At 38.6% G+C, this 16,991-nt stretch overlaps 2 protein-coding genes across 2 annotated transcripts in view; one reads left to right on the plus strand and one right to left on the minus strand.

The window, feature by feature from the left end:
• Positions 1-11,163, minus strand: part of scn12aa (sodium channel, voltage gated, type XII, alpha a) — a 57,084-nt gene extending 45,921 nt beyond the window's left edge. Inside the window, exon 1 of the mRNA XM_072669230.1 lies at positions 10,993-11,163. The gene's annotated coding sequence lies outside the window, so the exon portion shown is untranslated. The remainder of the gene's footprint in view (positions 1-10,992) is intronic.
• The window catches only part of yju2 (YJU2 splicing factor homolog), a 39,115-nt gene that overhangs the window by 15,040 nt on the left and 7,084 nt on the right, over positions 1-16,991 (plus strand). The gene's annotated exons all lie outside the window — the stretch shown is intronic.

Raw genomic sequence — 16,991 nt, forward strand, 5'->3', positions numbered from 1 at the left:
GTTCGTTCTACCACTTCAGTGCCAGGACAGAAAAAAGCCTGGGCGCTTGTCTTCCGTGGATTTTAAGAGATGGCGGGTCAAGCTGAGCCATACTTAAAGCTCAAAGGGCTCTTGGAGCAGATTGGCTTTTGACCTTATTTACTAATGTATCTGTATATTGCCTTTCCTTAATAGCCAATCTTTTTCACAACTTAGGAAGATTCCTGTTGTGTTTTTTTTTTATTCTAAAAGAAATCCAAACTTGTTTTTAAAACTACATTTGACTAAGATCAGCCCTAAATCTAACATAACTATAACTATACTACACCAAGGTTCAATAATGAATTTAAAGGTATATTGCAGTATGCAGCAATATGACCACACTTTTTTATTTGTTTGTTTATATTGTTTAACTCTAAACACAATATTTTACTGCTGCGTTAATTTGCCCCCTAAACACACCCTTTCTATTGTTTAAGTATATATAGGTATATAATAGTATGTAATAGGTCTTCACTGGGTAAATAATGTCTCAATAGTAGTTACAGTATTACATTATCAATATCACAGTACAATGATACATACCATGAGTGACTAATTAAGGAACACTGAAATGAGCTGTTTGTTGAAGCTCAAGTCAGGTGGTCGGAAGCTGGCTTGAAGTGGATTCAGCAACTGGCACAGAGGCGAACGTCCCTGTCTATTTCCAGCCAGACATGTTTTAAAGCCCTTACCCAGAGACCAGTGCCAACCACCATTACCCAACCGTCTCAAACAAAGTAGGCCAGGCAAGAGCCTTGGTCAAGAGATTTAAAAACGACAGCCTTCTTTGAGTCACAGTGCCCAACCAAACTGCTTTTAGAAGCACAAGCTTCAACATTCCTTTTTAGGCATTTAAGCGTTTTGGTGTACACTTTTAATAATAAAGGTGATTGCTTTGAGTGATGCTTAGAATAACTACTTTTGGTTCACAGGTTTTGGTGTGAAGAACTTTTAAATTGATGAAGATTATTTATCAAGTACATCATGTGCTCATGGTTCTTTGTACTCACACATCTCTATTTTATACATACACAAGGCTCGCCAATGTTTTGGATTTGTCAATTTTATGAGGACAATGGTATTTGGTAATTAACAATTGGTAATTAATTGGTAACAATTGGTAACAATTGGTAATTAGCAATTCTGTGTTTTAGAAACACATCATTCATCTGACTTTTAGTTTGGACTTTAAATTGGAGGCCACAAAGTGGTTCTTCTATGGCCTCCCTCAAAGAGAGCGTAGACAGTCGTTTTAAACTGTGCAGCAGTTTAGATTCTCATGTGAGTTAAGTCCTTTGACATTTTTTATTGATATCAATGTGTACAACAGTGTCAGGAACCACATAAGCCCATTTGAGATTGCCCAACAGCTAGACACTTGTTAAGGAAAGTGTGATGATTTAGCCTGGCTGTTTGTGTGATGCTAGCTGGTTGGAAATTAGCTTCAACTTTGTTAAGTACACAGTGCATGCAGATGGGTCAATTAAATTATTGCTTTAAAAAGGACTCAGTAACTATAAGCCCCAATAACCATTTCAATGACCTTAGAATAGACAGATAATAGAAAGTCTATTAAACTGTACTGGAGAGAATAAAAATTCAGGCCTATTCTTACATTCTACAGTACATGTGAGAATGTGGTGAAGAATGACTCATCTGACCACTTCATTTTTTCCACATCTCTATAAATCAGTGCTTGTGGATTTTACACCACTGAGCAGGTGTCCGAATGTCTCAAATGTGGGTTCTTCTTTTTAATGAGGGGTTTTTGCTTCATGCCAGCCCTACTATAATATCCTTCTTTATGTAGGTATGGACGGACTGTTCTTGCTGACAGTTTCATCACATCCTGTGCTGACATTATCAGCATTAACAGCTGCACTTCTGTCTTACATACTGCACTAATGTATGAGCATCATGTGAACTAAACGCTTTTAACAGTTTCAACAATATACACTATATGAACAAAAGTATTCGGACACCTGCTCATTCGTTGTTTCTTCTGAAATCAAGGGTCTGAAGAAAAACTTCTTCTACTTTCCACGGAAGGCTTTCTACTAGATTTTGGAGCACTGCTATGAAGATTTGATTGCATTCAGAAACAAGAGCGTTACTGAGGTCAGGATGTTGGATGGTCATCACCCTACCTCATCTCCAACTCACCAACTCATCTCAAAACTATGACATGGAGCACCAACCAACACTGCAGAGAACACAATTCCACTGCTCCACAGCTCAATACTGGGGGGCTTTATACCCCTCTAGTAGCTGAGAAGAAACTGGGCCAGATGGTCAAGAACAACCCAAGGAACGCCACAGCACAGGCCTGCCATGAACTGAAATCTGCAGGAACAGACACTGTCCATAGTCAAGCATGTTTCACATCACCATGGACTAAAAGGCTGCCATCCAAAAAAGAAGCTCCTGTTCCATAAACAACACATCTAAGCTCAACTACAGTTTGTTACCAACCACATGAACAAAGAAAAAGACTGAAGGAAACTGTTATGCTCAGATGAGACAAAGATTCAGTTGTTTGGCCACCATGCCCAGACGTATCTTTGGAGAAGTAAAGGTGAAGCATTTAACCGCATGTTAAACATGGTGATGGTAGCATCTGCCTCTGAAGTCTTCAGCATAACCTCAAACCATTATCTAAAAACGTTTCAACTAGACACAATTGAGTGGACGATGTATAATGGATACATCAGGCTAACATTAAGCTTTTGGACTGGTCTTACCAAAGTCCAGACCTCAACTCTATAGAAAGCCAACAATTTTAACTGAATCCTGCCAAGAACAGTGCTTAAATATGTAAGCAGATTTCTTTTAGAAATTTCTTTTAGAAGCTTGTTGATGGCTATTAAAACTTGTTGTTCACTTGTTGTTAAAACTTATTGTTCACTGGTTCTGCCCCAGACAAAAAAGAGCAAATAAGTAATTTCCAACCCCATTCGTTGTCATGGCTGGTTGACTACACTGACCCATGAACCCTGTAATCATTTTATTTTTCACCAAACTCTTTTTTTACATAGAATGAACAACTACCTGAAAAAGTCTCTCAATGAGGTCTGTGTCCCCTGCTTTCTCCAGGGTGGATAAAGTGCTTTCTGATTCAACATTCACCAGGCAAACATTTTCCATTACAGCCCATGTCAACTCTCAGGAGTCCAAATTCAAATGGATTTTAAAGAGGATTATATTCGCACCATGTCAGTGGTCTACCGGGGCCCACTTCAGTACAAAACTGACCTTGTCGCAGTGCTAGGCACTGTGCCCAGTGATTTCCCCACTCTTTATTCCTGAAATACATGAAGCTCTGATGTGACACAATGACAAAGCAAGGCTGTGATGTGTTTGATTGACCATCAATTTGAACTGTGTTCCCTAATTTATATTATAAAGCACTAGACTTCCAAGAGGGCAATATGGCGATATGTTATCAGTATCATAATAAATGATATCATAATACACTTACCAACTTACATACTAGTTTTGCTCGTCGGCGGGCCAAAAATGTTATTACATACTTTCTATTACAAAGAATAACCCACCAGTCTGTCCAGAAGTCCCTGTATTGAATAATACACCTTAGTGTGTAATAAGTCTTTCTGTGTTAAAGGATGAAAAAAAATGTAGAACCGGTTGTGCTCCAGCTTAATTGGACTGAAGACCTGCATCCGCACTGGCAATTCTGGATATGACTGGTGAGCCCATGCTCTACAATAGGATATTCCTGGCGATCTTACCAAGAATATTGATAACAGATTATTGTTCCATATTAAGAATATGTCAATATTTTAATACTATTTTATAAAAGACCTAAAAATGACCATATTCAATTGTTTTGTGTTTGTCCTTACAAAACAAAAGATGAACAGACCAATAGAAATGCTCTAAATTACTTGAAATAAACTCTTATTTTACATTGACTTAAATTCAAGGTTAAGAACATTTTTGAGGCACATGGTTTTTATTAGACAGCGATATATACATATACTGTTAGATTTTAACTATGTGCATATATACTATATATATATGTACACTATATATATATATATATATATATATATATATATATATATATATATATATATATATGGCATGCTGTTTTTTGCAATAAATTAATAAATACTAAAGTGCTAAAATAATAAAGTTGCAAATAAGTACTAATAATTGTATATTATACAGCGATTTTCATCCCATCGTATTGTATATCGCCATTACTCTTAAGCATATCAAAAGTTGCTTAGTTTTTTAGTCATATCACTCATGGAAGGAAACGTAGAATTTTTTTTCCATTCACTTATTTGACACCTTATTTGTATTTGGTATTTAGTATACAAATGCTAAGATCATTATGAATATCCATACATGTCCCTCCAGGTTTTTTCAGACCTCTGGGAAACACTGCTCTCTTTAAATCGAAATTCACTGACCTTTGATCAGCGTTTTTCATGCTAGACCTGCTTTACCGTGCATGTGGACTAAGTGTGCTGACGTCAACAGGTTTATGTAACTTAGTTGTAAAAGATTCTAAATGTGGTTTTAGGCAGTCATGTTGAAACAATGTCTTCTCTACAACTGAGGGGTTACAAAACCCATCATTCAAATTAAATCCAAGTACTTTTAAGTTCCATTTCCAAATGAGATTTCTATGATAAGTAAATACCACAGAGTACGGCATCTAGGGTGCATAAAAGAAACTGAAGTGGTTCTTTCATTTCATATCCTACATCTTAGGGAGTGTAATTATAAACTCAGCCCACAGTTTGATTTGATTCATGATACTGTCTACACAATTCAGTAATCTTCTGCACATCTATTGCACCGTGGAGCATAGTTATATGCACCTATTACTTATTAGAGTGTCCACCTTATCCTCTCACGTTATATCCCTCTCAGAACTGCTGAAATTACAAAACTGCACTCTATAGTGCAACTGCTAAAAAGGACCTTAACATAATTCATTAACAAAACACATTGACATGACTCAATGAATCACTGACTCTTACATTATTTGGAATCCTTGGTAAGCTCCAGCTTCTCATCATTTCTCAACACATCAGTACTTATGGCATTTATTAAAAAGAATGCCATAGATTTTTCACATTTTCTGCACGATCACTCATATACTATACATCCAAATGTTTATCAACACTCCTGCATCCACTGCTGACACAGCTTCTTTAGTCCTGTAGAGAAGTACTGTCAACAGAATAGGTCTCTTGAGCAGATAAACATGAACCTATAGCCTCAGAAGGCCTTCTCTAGTGGGCTGGGTGTATGTTCATTTTGTGGCATAATTAAAATGCGTCAAGACTGTGTGAAATAGTAAGGACACACTGCAAAATATTATATTGGTTACTATATTTATAATATATTTATATGTATGGACATTTGGATCTTCCCTTGACCAATATTGGGAGGTAATCTAACTAAACACATAAAAGTGATGACATGTCTGTAAGTAAGGACACCGCCACATGTATTACTATTTCAAATAGCCTAAAACTAGAATCAGGTGCAGCATTTTAGCTACTTATGATTAAAACATAATTGTAGAGGATGTTGGAGGAGCCTGTCTAATGTAAACCTCTGACATTTAGTTTGATTTGCTCTTGATTGGTAAAGTGAGTTTTATTACCATGGTGAGATCCAAAGAGCCTTCTGAGCCCTTAAAAAAAAGAAGGTTATAGATGCAGATGAGGGATTTAAAAAGATCTCATTCCACTCTCTGATAAATAATTTACAAGTGCAACAACTGGTAAAGCCATCCTAGAAAGGTCAGTCCAAAAGCAGACCACAAAATGCATAAAGACATACCCAAGAATCCTAAAATGTCATCACGGGACGTACAGATACCTGCCAGGTCCTGCCACAGCTGAAATACAGCATCTACCATCAGAAAGGGACCACATACATTTAATTTTCATGAGAAGTGTGCAAGAGAGCACAAAGACCAGGACATCTGGAACAATGTGTTTTGGACAAATGAATCTAATGTTGAATTATTTGGACACAGCAGCCTGAGGGCCTAAGCAAAACTCTCCAACATACAATACACTAGGAATTCTTCATTGTATCAGAGGGCGCATGAAGAAAATGTGAGACCATCTGTCTAAAAACTAAAGCTGAAAAGCTGAACACAGCTGAAATAATTCTACATGAATTCTGCATGGAGGAGTGGGAAACACTTTCCCCCTGCTGATGTCAGAGACTCTCGATCATTATAGGAAATGTCAAACTGAAGTTATTTCGGCCAAGAGGGAAATACCAGCTATTAATGCATAGGGTATTCTAACTTAATGATTATTAAAACATTTAAGATAAGACATTACTATAGTTGTGTTTAGTTATATGACTTTCATCTGTCTGTATTGTTTGACAGTGTTTGAGGTTCACGGTTTGTCACTTCCATGCAGTGAACTCTCATTATTCAATTATGCTAAAGAAAATACAATTCCTTAATATTCAAGGCAAGTTAAGCAGCTCAAAACTTTGTTTTCAGTAAATCAGGTCCTAAAGGTCACAATTTCATAACCTTTAATCAAACTGATGTCATGAATGTCATACTTTGAAGTTCTTCATTAATCCCTGTGTTTTCATGCTACATCTATCCTGTGGCTAATAATGTACAAGATTAATCTGTATGTGTGTGTGTGTGTGTGTGTGTGTGTGTGTGTGTGTGTGTGTGTGTCCATCATTAGGGCTTTCTATCCACCACTGTCAGCCCAAATGACTGCCGCATTCTCTCAAATGTAATTCAAAGTAGTCAGGATTCTGTTAATCGTCTTAACTAACACTGTAGTCGTTAACACACACACACACACACACACACACACACACACATACACACACACACACATAGATGCACTCAAATACAAAATCTAAAACAGCACACACAATCAACCATTGAATCTTTTAAGCTGTTTCAGTTCCCATGTGCAGCATTTTGACATTAACAGAAATCAAATGAGCTCTTCTGTCATATACCATTGCTGTCATATCAAACTTTTTATTAATCCATTGTTTGGAATTAGTTAATGATAATTGAGGCCAATAGAAATGGCCCAAAATGCCTTTAGTACTATTAGTTTCTCATTTTGCTATAAATGTTCCATTCTGGTTGACAGCAATTGTATATATGTCCTTTAATACGTGCACCTTTATTCGGTTAGCTTGTGTGTGATTTTTAATATAACATATCAAAATACAAAAAAACAACCAATATTATACATCAGCTATGTTAAATAGTCTGTATGTGGGCCCACACTTTAGCTGTTAACAAAATGTACATGTAAATCATAGTTATTAAAGGAATAAGCTTAGCACTCAATGGGTTAATAAGGCTTTTAAAGAACGTTACAGACTAATTTTGGTCCAATTTCATGACATCACGAGCGTGAGCTCATACAAATAAGATCAATGTCAGCTGTGTGCAGCGACCATTTGCAATAACTGTTAAAACGTTTAAGTTCCCCAAATCCATTCCATTCTGAGAGAAGTGCCTGCCGAGTTCTGGGAATTTTGTGTGTTCGTTTGTTTGTTTATCTCTATCTCCAGTTACCGATCTCTTTCCGGTTTTACGGAGAGCGCAGTATGTGACGTTTGCCCTACTTCCCTTAATCTGTTTCAACTTTCTGTTCAGCTGTAATTTCTTTCTCTCTCCAATGCGGATTTCATGAAACATATTGCTTGTGCAACAGTAATAAATTATACTGCACTAAATAAAGCGCAGCAAACAGGTGCACACACACACACACACTGCAGACACCAGACTCAACTCAACATGACCACTTTGGCAGCTTACAGATTGGCATTAACGGCTTTTGATTTGTCTATGACAGAGGAAGAAGGCCTGGGTTTGTTAGGCAGACTTATCTAGCAGCAGTGTCTGACTTACTTCTCTACTTCTCTTATTACCGTCTTACTTAGGTCATTTTATTAGTCAGAAAGGATTCAGGAAAGGGTTCAGTCAACGTTTCCCAACATCTTCTGAAACAGGTCTCTCTTAGCAGGTCTCTAGCTCTCTCTTAGATATGCTGCTCTATATGATTGATTAAAAACCTAAGGAACAGATATTACGTCACTTCATTTTATGTTCTTCAAGGCGCAGAAGTGGGGAACACTGTTTGTGAGTGTTTATATAATCTTGTAATCTTGTAATATCTGTCTGTGTGGGAAACAATTTGATTCATCTACTGCTGCCTAACTTTGCAAGGATGCTCCAGTAAAAAAGTTCTCATTGAGATTATAAGGTGAAATAACACTCTTTGTGTATAAGCGCACTGATATGAGAATATGGTGATATCCAATACTTTTGATGTACATATCTGCTGGTGCTGAAGCTAAAACATGACATTCATATCATCAAAGTCACACAAAAACTTCTAAAATGCCAATTTTACAGGAAAAGGAAAAAAAATCATTTCAGAGCATTTCTGTTGTCATGATCATGATATTTTCTCAATGTCAATGTGACAAAGACAATATTTAAACATGACTTCATCAGAACAGACATACATACAAACCATACATTTTAGAACATTGCATATTCAGTAAAATTAATAAAATGCAGATATTTTAGTGTAGCAGCCGAGCACTGCCTAGATGTTATGCGCTTATGGAGTTCAATAAATACATCATCAAATATCAGTTCAAAATACTGGTCAAACGGAAATATATGGTGTATGTCAATAATGTGTTGAAGTAAAAATATCATTATGATTCTGATATTATTACGCATTACTCATTGTAACTCTTCAACTGTTGAACGGTTGTAATTTCAGCTACGATGCAGATATATTACATTCCTAGTGGACATCCTCAGTGCTTAAAGTCCATGTTTAATTACAGACAACCTAACTAGCCTTGTTAAATTACATTCACCGAATATAATACAAATCTGAAAATACTAATGTGAAAATATTGAAATACATGTTGTGAAAATGATCAGAAGTAGCGTTAGCGATACTGCTCACCCTTACTCGTTTGCTACATCGTGGGTGCAAAATTTAAAAAACAGCAAACTCTGGATACCAAACACATCTTGGTTTATGAACTACATCTGATGAAAAGGGAAAACTTGTCTAAATTGTATTTTTCCACACACTACTGCTTTAGGCCTCAGCTTCAATTTGTAAAAATAAAATATGATCATAGAAGAAAACCAGCACAAAGTAATTACTACTCAATATGGTGATATTTAATCATAATCATGGTCAATATTATTATTGTGATAAACAATATGCATTTCTGAGTATATTTTGGATATCTCAAGACTCTGCGAGTTTCATTATGGGGGTGTAATTAGTCCTATCACAATACTGCACTTAAATAAAATAATATATATATATGGCTTTACAGCCAACATTGGAATTAAGCTGTGAGGATCTGATTGCATTCAGCCCACAGGAACATTAGTGAAGTCAGGTACTGATGCTGCATGATAAGTGATAAGTTCTGCCACTCCAGCTCAGCCCAAAGAAATTGGATGGAGCTCCATCACTCCAGAGAACGCTGTCGTACAGCTTCACAGCCTAATGCTGCGGGGCTTTATACCCCTCTATACCATGATTAGACATTAGGCTCATGTGCAGCTGCTCCAAAGCTTCTGTGTGGAGATTAGTGCTGCCATTTAAAATGCATCCTGTGGTTTAGCATCACCGGCATCACAAACAGCACAAATGCTGAGCGCTCATGCATTGCTAGCGACAGCAGACTAGCACGCACACCACCCATCCCAAAAGGACCCCCAGGCAGTTTTTCGTGTCTGCCTGATTTAAAATAAACCTGCTCGTTACTCAGTAAACCCGCAGTTTTGGAGGAGACTGACTCCCCGCTACTTGCGATTACAGTCTGTAGAGGTGAGTTCTCAACCAGCGACTCTGTGAGAGCCCTGCCGAACACAAGCAGAGCTTTTCTAACAAGTTCCACTCTGGGTTTTTTGTTTGTTTTTTTGTTTTTTTGCAGTCATGCATAAATTTAAAAAATAGATACATAACTCCTTTTTTACAATGATGCACATTTTCGGTCATACCGCCCAGCCCTAGTGGAGATTATACATACTGTGTGCGCAGCTAAATACATTGATCAGCAATGGGTTACAGTGGCTGAACTGAATTCACTAAAAAGCAGTGGTGTCTGGATACTTTTGGACACATTGTGTAGACGTTTGGAAGGTCTTTTTTTGTTTTTGTTTTTTTTACCTTGCTGTATCACTTCAATACCAAAGTTAGTTTAGAAGAAGTCCTCAACTGCTTTCCATATTCCTACTATCTGCCCTTCTGCTGAGTTCCTCCAATCGTCCATATAATACTGGCAATAAGAGACAGCCTCGTTTTATCTACATGTAGGTCCACGGTAATCCACAGGCATTGGGGGGGGGGGGGGGGTCGTATAAGTGAATTACGCTAGCTACATAGTAACAGTGGTGTAGAGGTAGATTTGAACTAAATAATTAAATAATTAAATACACGTATATTACTAGAGTTTGTGCTCTAAAAAGGAAAGTACTGATTATAAAATGTATTTAATTTTATTTCTATCCATTTTTCTGGTGTTTTTTTTTTAGTGAAGTTGGAAAAGCTGTTGTGCTTAGCTTTACACACGAAATTTCTTGGAGGCTGAAGGATCAATTCACACCACAAAAAATGTCTCTAGGGTGTGTTATATATATTATATTAGCTTTATTGTTATACTAAATATATTTTTATTCAACTTAAATAAACCCACGTCTCATTAAAGACATTTATTTGAGGTAGCTATCGAGCTAAATAAAACCAATTCAACAGTAGCTACCATACTAGGACAGTTTATGGCTACTAGGACATAAATAAACCTTTTTTATTGCGGAAAAAAGTGCTGGTTATGTTTAATATAATAGTTTAGTCACATGTTTACCCCAGGAGAGCCCGGCTGAGCTGTCTAACTTTGGGAAATAAGAAAAGTGGAGCTTGTTTCACTCACGCCTGAACTCTGCTAATCACTGCATGGCGTCCACAGCTTCTTCCCCCGGGTTCTGCCTCTTTTCTCCTCGTCTTCAGTTCGCAGAAGCAACTCGTTCAAACTCCAGCATCCAAAATAGCTCCATTGTGGACAGTGGTTTCGCCGAGGACCTCAGCTAAACTAAAAAAAAAAGCTCCGTGTGAAGACCTGACGAAAGGCTGACTCTCCTCTCCTCTCAGCCTCCGGACTCTCCTCTCAGCCCCAGACGCTCCCACTCAGAGAAGCCCGCGCGCCGCTCTCTGTACGCATGCTTCACTGTATTTCTAAGCTCTGTGAAGTTGTTCCAGCTTTTTACGCACATTAACGACGATCTGCGACCACGACGGTTCGACCACGACCGCTTTCCTGCAGCTCACACACATTATTACAGAAAACACACACACGCGCGCGCGCGCGCACACGTCCCCTCCCGCGCGCAGCTGAGCTGGAGGGGGGATTACGCAGCGAGAACCGCGCTGCTGTTTTAATTATTGTGATTATTCATCACTCTTAATCACACATGAATGAATGAATAAATACATGCCAGGTGAAGAGGTAGTTATGCTTGAGCATGTGGAGTATTTTGGTAGGGGTGACTTCAGGTAAAGTGTTTTTTTGTTTGTTTGTTTTTTTTTGTGAATTGGTTGATTTTAACACATAACAGTTAAAGGTTACTGTACAAAAAAGCTCCATTTCTGCCGTTTTCACTCGTTCAGAAGAGGTTGGATCCTTTTCTGCGGGGTGCCAGCGGACATTTCACCCGGCACTTCATAAAGCCGCCAATACCGGCACACATCCCGGCAGCTAGATGTTGGCCAGCACTTCAAAGCCAGCATCCAGCACATTAGAAAGCATCCAGTACCTCAACTGGTACGTCTTTAAGTGCCGGCACACTGAAAGTAGCTGGCTTTACCAATCGGCACAGCCAGCACCCAGCACCAGCACCCCATCCAACACATTTTAAAGCTGCCGGCACACCATCTGGCACATTCTAAAGCAGCTGACACGCCATCAGGCACACCAACCAGCACATCCTAAAGCTGCCAGCACACCATCCGACACACTCTACAGCTGCTGGCACATCAGCAAGGACATCAACTGCTATTCGGCACATCTTGAAGCACCTGGCACAATCCGGCACAAAACCTAGCACACCAAGCGGCACACAATCGTGCACATCTTGAAGCACCTGGCACACTCACCAGCACATCTTAAAGGAGTCGGCACATCATCTGGCACACTCTTCACCAGCCAGGACACCAACTGGCACACCAACCAACACAACCTAAAGCAACATCCAGCACACCAAACGGCACACCATCCGGCACATTGTAAAGCACCTGGCACACCAAACGGCACATCCTAAATTTGCTATCAAACCATCTGGAACACCAATTGGCACATCCTAAAGGTGCTGGCACACCAATTGGCACATCCTATAGATGCTGGCACATCATCTGGCACACCAACTAGCATTCCAACCGGCACATCATGAAGGTGCAGGCACAACATCTGGCACACTATTCAGCACATCTTGAAGCACTTGGCACAATCCGGCACAAAACCTGGCAAACCAAGCGGCACACAATCCTACACATCTTAAAGCACCTGGCACACCAATCAGTACATCTTAAAGGAGCTGCCACATCGTCTGCCACACCAACGGGCATTCCAACCGGCACATCATGAAGGTACAGGCACAACATCTGGTACACTATATTTCGCATACCAACTGGAACACCAGGCGGCACACCATTCAACACATCTTGAAGCACCTGGCACAGGAATTGGCATATCCTAAATTTGCCGGCACACCATCTGGCACATCTATCGGCACATCTTAAAGGTGAAGGCAAACCATCTGGCACAGCAATGGTCCTTCCAACAGGAACATCCTGAAGGTACCAGCACAACATCTGGCACACTATTCGGCACACCAACTGGCAGACCAAGCAGCACACCATCCAACACACCTTGAAGCACCTGGCACAGCAATTGGCACATCCTAAATGTGCCGGCACACAATCCAACACAAAACTTGGCACACCAACTGGTAAACCAATTGGCACATCCTAAATGTGCCAGCACACCAACCAGCACACCATCCGGCACACCAAAGGTCACTCCAACAGGAACATCCGAAAGGTCTCAGCACAATATCTGGCACATCCTAAATGTGTCGGCACACCATCCAGCACACCAACTGGCACACCAATTGGTACATCTTAAAGGTGAAGGCAAACCATCTGGCACTCCATTGGGAACATCCTAAAGGTCCCGGCACAGCATCCGGCACACCAATCAGCACACCATCTGGCACACCAACTTGCACATTTTAACACCATCTGGTATGTTTTAAGCAGTCAGCACACCATGCAGCATGTAATAAAGGAAACAGCATATCATACGGCACATTGTAAAGCATTCACCACATAACCTGGCACATATCAAAGCAGTCAGTACTTCATCTGGCACACCCTAGGGCAGTCAGCACTTCAACCAGCTCATTCTAAAGCAGCCAGCACAACATTCAACAGCAGACAGGACATAAACTGCCACATCCTACAGTTGCTGGCACCTTAAAGCAGCCAAAAGTGAAAAAAGGGGGAAAAATTAGATACAAGGTTTGGATATGAGGGATTTATGCACAGAGCTGAGTTGCAAATGTACTAACATTTAAACAAACTACATCGCGTAAAACCCTGTTTTTAGAGTGCTTTTTGTTTAACGTTACCATCTCAAGGGTGCAATGATGACACCGTCTCTAACAGTAGTGTGTGTCAGTAAGGTAGGGAACCTTGTGTGATCTGCAGCCTGAAGTGTTTTGTTTTTAGATTTAAGACACTGTACTTTTTTGGATGCTTGCCTATCCAGGGTCTGGATCCATTAATCTTATTACTATGCTGCATTTAATCTACACTTGAGACGTTTTTGCCACGTGCTTGTTTTTTTTCTGCAGCCAGTCCGAGCGCTCTCCTGGGTATTTACGCAGTGCGCGCGTTTTTATGTGCTTCGTACGTTTTTACTCATTTTGTGCGCTTTTACGCATTTTGTGCGCTTTTACGCGTGTGGTGCGCTTTTACGCGTCTGGTGCGCTTTTACGCGTCTGGTGCGCTTTTACGCATTTTGTGCGCTTTTACGCGTCTGGTGCGCTTTTACGCATTTTGTGCGCTTTTACGCATTTTGTGCGCTTTTACGCGTCTGGTGCGCTTTTACGCGTCTGGTGCGCTTTTACGCATTTTGTGCGCTTTTACGCGTCTGGTGCGCTTTTACGCGTCTGGTGCGCTTTTACGCATTTTGTGCGCTTTTACGCATTTTGTGCGCTTTTACGCGTGTGGTGCGCTTTTACGCATTTTGTGCGCTTTTACGCGTCTGGTGCGCTTTTACGCGTCTGGTGCGCTTTTACGCGTCTGGTGCGCTTTTACGCGTATGGTGCGCTTTTACGCACAGTGTGCAAGACAAGAAAGAAACTCAACGGTAACTGCTCTTTTGGCCTCTTTGTGCTGTAGATACATGCTTCACCAACAAGCAGCGCTACAAATGTGGAGAATGTGTCTTATTACTTCAGCTCCCCTAAAACGCATAGATGCATCAGTTTTAATGATGGTGAATTTAACTGTGTCGATAGTTGGAACATTATATTCGATTATATTAATATTTCATTGGAATTTGCACTCATTGTCTGCACACAGTAACGTTCTTATAGTTTTTTTTCGATGTATAAACAAACATTTTTGTGTGTTTTTTTTGTGTTTTCAGTGTATTGGCTAAGCAAAACGATCATATTCTATTTATAGACATAGACAAACCAAAATAAGCTGTAAATTTAACCCCAAACCAGGTATCTCAGGTCTGTTGACTCATATACAATTAACCCAATTCGATGTAAAGTATTTCAATCCAGATTATTTTGTATTTCTATTGGTCTTTTAATCAAGAAATTGTTGAACTGACACAATGTAAAGAACAATGGTCAGATTCACATTGTGTCACAACGTAAAAACCGGCAAAAATGGGAGATTGGAGAAAAATGGAGATACAGGAATACACGATTCGAATATGAGCGATTTACGCGTGGAGCTGGGCTGAGAACCAAACAAGCAGTCAGTTATAACTAAACTCCCTCGCGCTAAAAAAACTCCTGTCACACATTTTCAGCGCACCATTTGTCATAAGAGTGTGCCTGAGTCCTGACAGCTCTCACTGTCTCTGTCCTCCCTGTCCTCAGCTGTTGTCTTAGATGCTTAGATGTTACTGTATGTGTGCTAAATGTAAACATTAATTAAATGTTACTGTTTGTGTGCTGTATATGAAAGTTAGTTAGATGTTACTGTATGTGTGCTAAATGTAAACATTAATTAAATGTTATTGTATGTGTGCTGTATATGAACGTTAGATGTTATTGTATGTGTGCTAAATGTGAACATTAATTAAATGTTACTGTTTGTGTGCTGTATATGAAAGTTAGTTAGATGTTACTGTATGTGTGCTAAATGTAAACATTAATTAAATGTTACTGTATGTGTGCTGTATATGAACGTTTGTTAGATGTTATTGTATGTGTGCTAAATGTAAACATTAATTAAATGTTTCTATATGTGTGCTAATGTGAACATTAATTAGACGTTTTTGTAGGTGTGATGTATATGAATGTTAATTAGATGTTACTGTATATGTGATAAATGTGAACATTAATTAGATGTTACTGTATGTGTGCTGTATATGAATGTTAGTTAGATGTTTCTGTATGTGTGCTAAATGTAAACATTAATTAGATGTTACTGTATATGTGCTGTATATGAACGTTAGTTAAATGTTACTGTATGTGTGCTAAATGTAAACATTAATTAGATGTTACTGTATGTGTGCTGTATATGAACGTTTGTTAGATGTTATTGTATGTGTGCTAAATGTGAACATTAATTAGATGTTACTGTATATGTGCTGTATATGAACGTTAGTTAAATGTTACTGTATGTGTGCTAAATGTGAACATTAATTAGATGTTACTGTATGTGTGCTAAATGTAAACATTAATTAGATGTCACTGTATGTGTGCTGTATATGAATGTTAGTTAGATGTTACTGTATGTGTGCTGTATATAAATGTTAGTTAGATGTTACTGTATGTGTGCTAAATGTGAACATTAATTAGATGCTACTGTTTGTGTGCTGTATATGAACGTTAGGTAAATGTTACTGTATGTGTGCTAATTGTAAACATTAATTAAATGTTACTGTATGTGTGCTGTATATGAAAGTTAGTTAGATGTTACTGTATGTGTGCTAAATGTAAACATTAATTAAATGTTATTGTATGTGTGCTGTATATGAACGTTAGATGTTATTGTATGTGTGCTAAATGTAAACATTAATTAAATGTTTCTGTATGTGTGCTGTATATGAAAGTTAGTTAGATGTTATTGTATGTGTGCTAAATGTAAACATTAATTAAATGTTACTGTATGTGTGCTGTATATGAACGTTAGTTAGATGTTATTGTATGTGTGCTAAATGTAAACATTAATTAAATGTTTCTGTATGTGTGCTGTATATGAAAGTTAGTTAGATGTTATTGTATGTGTGCTAAATGTAAACATTAATTAAGTGTTACTGTATGTGTGCTGTATATGAACGTTAGTTAGATGTTATTGTATGTGTGCTAAATGTAAACATTAATTAAATGTTTCTGTATGTGTGCTAAATGTGAACATTAATTAGATGTTTTTGTAGGTGTGCTGTATATGAATGTTAATTAGATGTTACTGTATATGTGATAAATGTGAAAATTAATGAGATGTTACTGTATGTGTGCTGTAAATGAAAGTTAATTAGATGTGCTGAATAGGAATGTTACTTAGATCCCAGCTGGCACCTCAGTACCTCCCAGACTACATGTGGCATTCACCACATTCGGCCCACATACTGCAAGGAATGGCGGCCCAGAAGTGGGTCACATACAGTTGCAGGAATCCATATTG

Source organism: Salminus brasiliensis, chromosome 23 (genome assembly GCF_030463535.1).
Source record: "Salminus brasiliensis chromosome 23, fSalBra1.hap2, whole genome shotgun sequence".
Classification (NCBI taxonomy): Eukaryota; Metazoa; Chordata; class Actinopteri; order Characiformes; family Bryconidae; genus Salminus; species Salminus brasiliensis.